This window comes from Sycon ciliatum, chromosome 8 (assembly GCF_964019385.1).
Source record: "Sycon ciliatum chromosome 8, ocSycCili1.1, whole genome shotgun sequence".
Lineage (NCBI taxonomy): Eukaryota > Metazoa > Porifera > Calcarea > Leucosolenida > Sycettidae > Sycon > Sycon ciliatum.
The window spans coordinates 31,468,810-31,477,351 of NC_088650.1; positions in this window are offsets into that span (position 1 = coordinate 31,468,810).

Consider the following 8,542-nt stretch of genomic DNA (forward strand, 5'->3'; position numbering starts at 1 on the left):
TCTGGTACCCATACAGAGCCGTCATGTGTTTGATATACGGCATCTGGCCAGTCTGTTGGCATGGTATCAGTGTGTTAAAGTTGCTGAGTATCAGCCATGTTGATACCTATACCGGGTGTAGCTACGTCCTTGGCTACTGGGCACTCACCTCTTCCTTTCATTAGCCTCCATTGTTGCAGTATAGACAACTGCCATAGTAGTACCTGGAAGGAGATGGTGTCTTCATGGGTGTGACGCGTATTCATACATAGCCATGGATAGGGTTAAGTGCAATCATGACACTGGTTCTTGTTGTACATTCTAGTGGATAGCACACCACAGGGTCTTCTCACCTCCTTTACACCAACGCCTTCTCTCTCTCTCTGGGCTACGGGGAAAGCATAATACCTTGGGGGACCGGGTAGCAAGACTGGATCACGTTGTGTTGTGTCACAACTTACTAGTATGCATTGTGCACGATGAATCACAGAGGGCTCTCCTAGGACATGTTTTAGTTTTGCTCCCGTAGTGATGCCTGCTTGTAACTGTTACCTGCAGTGCAGTGCAAGGCATCTTCTGCAGATCACTTAGCGCTAGCTGTGGAGTGTGGTGTGGCTGGGCAATAGGCGTTCTACAATCAGAGCTCCCACCCTCTGCTTGATTTACGCTGCTACATGCATTACACCTTATCAGTGCCTAAGTGCAGCTATATTTGGCGTAGCTTCAAGGCAAGGTTTGCTCCACACACAGGCACACAGGCACACCTGCTCTGTAGGCCCTGCATCAAGTGATAGTGTGTTCTGGGAGTGTGGGGAGTACTTCTAAGTACAGGTATGTAGTTAAATGTACATGCACCATACCAGTACACCACTGAGTGAGTGTCTCACTACATGTGGTAATGGTAGCATATACACTGCGCAGCTTTGGGCTGATGATCCGGACATATTCTAGTGTACTGATAGCTTGATTGCCAAGCCCATGGCCCCAGGCCCTGTATGCACTCCCACCTAGCCTGGTGTATGGTGTATGCCAGTCTCTGTACTGCTGTGTGTTGTGTGTTGTACACACGTGGCCTGTGCATGCTACCTACCATAACCGTACTATACTGTCAGTCTGTGTTGTTGGGAGTTGGAGCTGCTTAGAAATCATCCTGTTCGTCTGGACTGCTAGCTGTTTGACTTTGTTGGAGTTGTTAGGCCCCACAAATACATGTACAGTCGTCCCTCTCTAATCCGGCACTTTATAATCCAGCACCCTCGATAAACCAGCACAATTTTCAGTAGCCAAATGTCCTCTTCATGCACATTGCAGCAGTAAATCAGATTTCTTAATCCAGCACCCTCCCTAATCCAGCAGATTTTCGTGGCACAAATGGTGCCGGATTATAGAGGGACCACTGTAGTTGAAACGATACTGTAGTTAAATTTGACTGCATGACTGTACAGTACTCATTAGATAGTAGAGCTAGTGCAGCCTGTATGCCATAGTATCAGCATAGTACAGTAGCTACCCTTTGTACAACATCATCACTGACTGGACAGTGCCTGCGATCGAACGCGACTGGACTGTGCCTGCTGGCATTGCCCAGTCAGTAGTGAGTGCTGTACAGTACACTTGGAAGTACATGTACTACTGTACTAGTGGTCCAGTACAATCACACATTGTTGTCAGATTGATTACTGGCTCTGTCCACTGCCGGGACGTAGAGCACAGTATACTAGTATAGGGCAGCCTGGGCTGAGGATCTTCGACACCTGTCTATTGTCAGATTGTATGTGCACAGTGTGTGTACATGTAGATGGTGTTATCAGCACAGCACATCACATCACCTGACGGACATTGGACTCTGCATATCCAGGACATAGAGTGGCTTCTAACTCCTACAAGTAGCAATTGCTGATCTGCTCTGCTCTGCTCTATGGCTGCATCCTACCTTGAATCCCCAGGCAGGGCAAGTGTCAAGCTAGTAAAGAGTAATGTTGTGTGTACAAGTATTAGTAGTGCATGCCGTGCATGCCGTGGCATCCCCATCATGTGTATAATTATACAGTTGCCAAGTGCCCTGCCGACTGACAGGCAGACAAGGGACAAAGAACTCCTAGAGAACTTCTCGCCGCTGATTGCATTAAGCACTCTTATGGTGGCAGTCAATTTCACAGATTTCCCCCTAAGGCATCACTCGATCCACTTCTCAAGTGAGCAATATATCTGCACCTGGTAGACATGAACAGACAGGTCCGAGCTTGAGAATGTAGTGGGATCACGGCCGCTGAGTGGCGGATAAGCACTGCTACTGGTGTAGTTTTTGCAACTGCCATTGCCCTTGCAAGGCATGGTGACTTGTGCCTGCATAGCCCAGGGGTATGTCTATGCAGTTCTGGGAACATCTCTTGGCTGGACCTTCTAAGAATATGCACTCTGGGAACATCTCTTGGCTGGACCTTCTAAGAATATGCACGGCTGGACGTTTCTTCACCCCCCCCCCCCCCCCCTCTTGGAGGTGTTGCTAGTAGTACTGTACTTAAAGTGCACTACTGTAGTACTGAGCCTTCTTGAAGGTGTTACTGGTCCTTGAAGTAACACTGCTGGAGGTTAATCTCTGTGCTATATCACTATCTGTGTTCCATCATTGCACTGTGTACTGGATGATATCCACTGCTGGAGGTTAATCTCTGTGGTATATCACTATCAGTGTTCTATCATTGCACTGTGTACTGGGTGATATCCGGGATTCCCTGCCTGTTCACTATCGTGTGGCAAGCTGCCCCCCCCCCTCCCCCAGGTTTTGAGTTGCTGAGCTGTGGGTGGTCTAGCTGGGGCATGTGATCATGGCGCATCCTGGCACAGAGCTCACTCCATGTGTACCACTAGTAGCTGGGCAGATCATTGGTTCTCTCCCTAGTACTCTCTGACTAGCTACTTTAGGCTAAGCTTTGTTATACACCAGTACAACCACCTCCACTGTGGCCTACAAGCCGCTACATCACTATGTGTACATGTTAAGTGTGAGGCGGACTTACAAGAAATTAGGCATACTCACAAGTGTGCTCATAGACATAGAATGGCAGCTTGCATGCATCTAATACAGTAATAGCCTCTATCTCTGTGCCGATCTGAACATGTGTACTAGTATGTGTCATGTATGTGTGTGACGTCAACATCAACAACCTCCCTAATCCCTACCTCAGCACCTGGTCACGTTGGCCCACTGTGTGGTTGTGTATACATGTAATAGGTATCATGGGGTGTGTGACGTCAAGGGCCACTATGGCCACTATGGCCACAATGCAGGCTACTGGCTACTGGGTACTAGTATAGGGTACAGGCGCCATGTGATGTGTTAGCCAGGCACAACCCACGTGCAGCTGCAGGAATCCGTGTGCAGTGCAACTAGCGAGGCATGCCCCAGCATTGTTATGTCCTTTTGCTTCAAGTTGAACAAGGGATTAACCACTGTGTCCCCATGTTGCTTGTCAAGAGTATGTACATGTACATTGTGGAGGTGGAGCTTTGGAATAGCACCGTCGCCAGGACACACACTTATACTGACACCCATCATCTGTTGCCCCTGCAGCTCTCCTTGAGCATGTGTCTGTTAGTAGCAAGACCTCTACTATCTCTGTGGGATACTTCACATGGTGTGTGTATCCCAGCCTGTGCTGCTACTGGTGTGGAGGAGCATGCGTGTGTGTGTGTGTGTGTGTGTGTGTGTGTGTGTGTGTGTGTGTGTGTGTGTGTGTGTGTGTGTGTGTGTTGTGTGTGTGTGTATGTGTGTGTGTGTGTGTGTGTACGGCACGGTGTGCATGCAAGGTAGGCTGTCCAGTTTGCCCCCCCCCCCCCCTGCGAGCTGGCCACAGCTTGTCATGCCTGTTCCTGTGCGGTTCCTGGATTGGTCTTGATGTGATTCAGTGGATAGTGACGACGGTGACGACGGGGAACCTGTAAACCTGTACTCGGGTACCAGCAAACGTTGTCACAATCGTCTAGGACATTCGCCGCCGCGTGTGGTGCCACGCAGTATTGGACAGTGCTACTGGCTTTAAGGCTGCATTCTTGTCACAGTGTAGGAGGGTAGTTATGAACCACGGGCTTGACATGTGCTGATGAAAGCCACGCCACTACTTAGTGCAAGTAGTTTAACGCCTAGTAGTCGGCGTGCTGTTTGTATATGTGTGCTCATCAGTCAGCTACGTGTACATTGTACAGATCATGTTGTCATCCGCCAGCAGCATCTGCTGATCAGGAGGGAGGCGAAATCCGTTGATTGGCATTGTTCACACTGAGCTGCTTTGCAGGTGGAATACTGACAATCTGCTGTAGTATTGTGCTCCTTCAACGTGTCAGCAATTTGCTACTATTAGTACTGTACCTCCTGGATCCTGGAGAGGAGTTTGTAACTGACAGTGTTACCAGAGCACCGGTACAGGTAGCTGATTGCAACTCAGTGGTGTGTACTCGGTATTTCCTTTGCTTCGGTTACTGTTTGCAGTACCATGTGTGTGCATACAGCCGGCCATGTGTTGCTTGCAACATGGACACTGTCACACTGGATGCTGTGGTGTTCCCTAAGCCTGATTGTTGTCTTGTAGATTGCTGCCATATTGCCCTGCCATCCACGTGGTTGTTCGGGTTGCCCATGAGTGAGCGACTGCGTTGCGTTTGTTTTAAGTTTGACGAACGTCTTCCAGGATGCAGGAAGTTCGTGCGAGGTGTTTCTCGTCTTGATTGGCAGAGGGTTTGGTCGGAGTAGACGCTGACAGTCGTTCCCCGACCTGTGCTTTGCAATCTGCCTGCAATGCCCCAGCCAGAGTCAGAGCCGTCTTGTTTGATGTCTTGGCCATGTGTTGGCGCCCTTCCTCTATCGACAACTGCAATCTAGTTGCATGACACCACATGCATTTGTCAGTGTACTCAGTTTCTGGCAGCATGTTCATCATTCCGGACTCCATGATGTCCTACACCATTGAATCTGTCTTAATTCTAGAGCCTGATGTGATTTCTCCTTTCATTCCAGCAAAGATGAACAATTGTTACTTGAAGTGCAATGGCAGCAAAAGAGTAGGACTAAAAGGTACACTATCATTCACGGCAGCTGTGTGACAGCAACATTTTTCTTCAATGGGCATCTTGGAGGAATGGCGTTTGCCTTTCCTTGGCTCCTTGGATTGGTGTGTAGCTCAATGGCATCATTAGTGTGTGACAAGGATGTGCAGTTTGGTTAATTCTGTGCCAAGACACGGCAGATTGCGCAGCACACACTGTTTCATGTTGATTGCTGTGACAAAGCATGTGCCTGCACTTGAACCAGTCTTGACCTTGAAGTTAGTTTAGATGCCAGCCCCCCCCCCCTTGTGTTTGTGTGTGTGTGTGTGTGTGTGTGTGTACGTGTGTACGTGTGTACGTGTGTGTGTGTGATGTGTGTGTGTATTTGTGTGCGGCTTTGAGCTGGCAATGTGCCCTTGCATTGAACTGTCATGTCTGTACTGGGATCACTGTGATCTGTACTGGTTTAGCTAACCTAGGACATCAGGACAGGGCGTAGGGTCTGCAGTCTCTGCAGTCTCTGCACTCTGCATGCTGAGAGCTAGAGTACACCCACTACCCACTCAGGTGGGGACAGGACTTACAGGCTCTACTTGCACTTGCAGTCTGCTTTCTAGTTTCTGCTGTGCTAGACTGTCTCATGCTGCACATTGACGTGTTGTACCCGTAGGACTGTCTCTGATGCTGTACCAGCAACAGCCTACTATTTTGATGATGACCAGGCTGGCTTCGCAGACTGAAAGCCAGTGCTGACTGCATGGCCAGTGCTGACTGCATGGCCAGGGTTGCACTGCACTGTTAGGCACTGCACTGGTACATGGTCTAGTCTGTAGTGTAGGCCCAGATGGTTGGACATGTGTGAATGTGGAGCGTAGGATGTGCAATCAGGTACTTCTGGTGATTGTACCCTGGGCCATGGGCTGCCATAGGCCTGCCATAGTGATGAAAATGCTGCCATAGTCCTGCCATAGTGATGATTGCAGTGTGGCTATAGACTATTACTGTCATGATGCTGCTACTATGGCACATGTCTGCTCTAGTCCGCAGGTGAAGTCAGGATTGACACCCAGTTGACTGTTGGAATGCAGTGAGTGTTAAACATGCAACAATGGTTGTCCGGGAGATGCAAGAATTTGAGATATACCGGTATATCCTGTACATGTACACGTGCCTGTTGACAATGAGTAGACGTGGAGTATGGTATGAGTATGCCTGGAATCAACAGACCCCGTTTGACTAGTCATGGTCAATTACGGACACCCAGTAGTCGCAGTAGTTGCACTGCTTGTAGGAGAGAGCAGATGCTTCTGAGGACATTGGCATCTATAGGCGTGTTGCTTTTGGTCTGTTCCGACGTGTATACACTATCCATGTATACACACTGTACTGCAGGCACAATGTAACTGTCATAGGGAGAGAGGTAGACACTCAGGTATTTTGGACATGCTGTGACACCTATCTGGGTGCAATTATCATCAAGTAATGGTAGTTGTCCATTGTACATGAACCAGTGGTACATGATGCAGGCATTGCTAGTGTACTGATATGGGTATACGCCAATCTGCACATGTCGAAACGCAGCATCAATTCCATTGTCATGCGTTACTTGCACTTAACCGGGGTGACCTAAACTCTTCTCCCTGTCATCCTGGAGCATTTTTTAACAAGATTTATGATAAGTGAGATCAGCCTAGACACTGACTTCATCATTCCTGGCCCTCAGTTTTATGTCGCATTTCTCCTTTGGGCCAGACTGAATATTTTTAAATGAATGAACTAATTTTGTCTGTAGGTGGTCTCTTTGGGAAGCTACCACCATGGGTACAAGGAGTTACCTGGATTCCTTGTACCCATGTACTATGTGTAGCTAGCCTTAATTGAATTCCTGCAAAGGTGTGAATAAGTGAGTGCAAGTGGGAATACATTGGGAAATGCTTCTGCATGCTCATCACTCATCACTCATCACAGTGCAGCAGCAAACAGCTTCCAAGCCACTACATGTAGTTGTTAGCCCCTCCACCACCACACACACACACCACACACACACACACACACACACACACACACACACACACCACCACCACCACCACACACACACACACACACACACACACACACACACACACACACACACCACCACCACCACCACCACCACCACCACCACACACACATGCACACATGCATACATGCACGGAGGCGCATAATCCTCTGTGGAGGGAGGGGGGATAGGCACATGTACTTCCAAGATGCATGATTGTACAATCATGTACATGTACATTATGATTGTACAGTCCAAGACTTGCCCCGCTATGAGATCCATAGTAGTGCTGCTTCAAGTAGCTGTTGGGGTGGTAAATTACTATGGTAAAGTTGTTCTAGCCCAATTTGGGTGCTTCTAATACTAGTGCTCAGTCTTGGTGTGTGTGGGCATATCCCAGAGCTAGAGGCGTATGGATTCCTGTGTGCATGTGGAGAGCTGTTTGTTTGCGCTCACGCACATATGTCCGAGCACACCTGCTCGCATTATCTGCATCAGGTGTGCGCTTCCATGCGGAGTTCTTCACTGCTGCATGCCTGCAGACTCAGTTGTAAATACGCCCCACTAGACCAGTCAATCCTGCTGCTGTGGCAGTGACAATACTGGAGCAGTGTAGCTACACAAATAAGCGAGTATCTGCATCTCCAATATGCTGCGTTCGCAGGCTATGTTCAGATAACTGTGTAGGTGGCTAAATAGGTTTTAAGTTGACAATAATTATCTTCAAAGGTACGCAATGTCAGCCAGCACACGTGTAGTGTACCCTCACCATTGACGTCATGGCGTGAGCTACAACTCTCCTGGCCCAGCATATCTATCCGCTACTAGTAGTAGTATCTAAGATCCCCCCCCCCCCCCCAACACACACATAATACTACTTACTTATGAAGCACTAGACCTTGAGTGGAAGGAGGTGAGTTAGCATATCTAGGATCACTTCCTAGCTTGCAGCTACAATGTAGCTCTCTTGTGGAACCACTGTCATACAGGTACCTGTACTGCTAATCAGTTTTGTCATTGCCTTGAACTAATGTGCGTGTATTGTTGTCCAAAGTGGAGATTGTGATGTCAACTCATCTAACTCATTGCTGAATAAGGTTGATGTGTGACTGAACGTCACGGTGGTGGTATGGTTCTAATTACTCTCTCTCTGGTGATTGCGTCAAAGATGGGTATCCAGCGTCTTTCATCTGGATGCCTCCCCTTTTTATCCATCTGCAACTCCCTGCACGTTCCTGCACACTAGTCTGTGAGGGATGTGTTTCTGGTTTGTGAAGATGTTGAACTGAAGAGAGTCAATGGTTCCAGATTTATCCTGCATTGTATCATTGCAGCCTGCGTTCTCTCACTTTGACAATGTCATGTATATTGTAAGAGAAACGTCTCAAGCCTATGTTTCACCTTGCCTTCAGCTCCTCCCTTGTGACACAATACACACCAGATTTCCTAAAGTGTGGATGTACCCTTCGCCTGAGGCTGTGA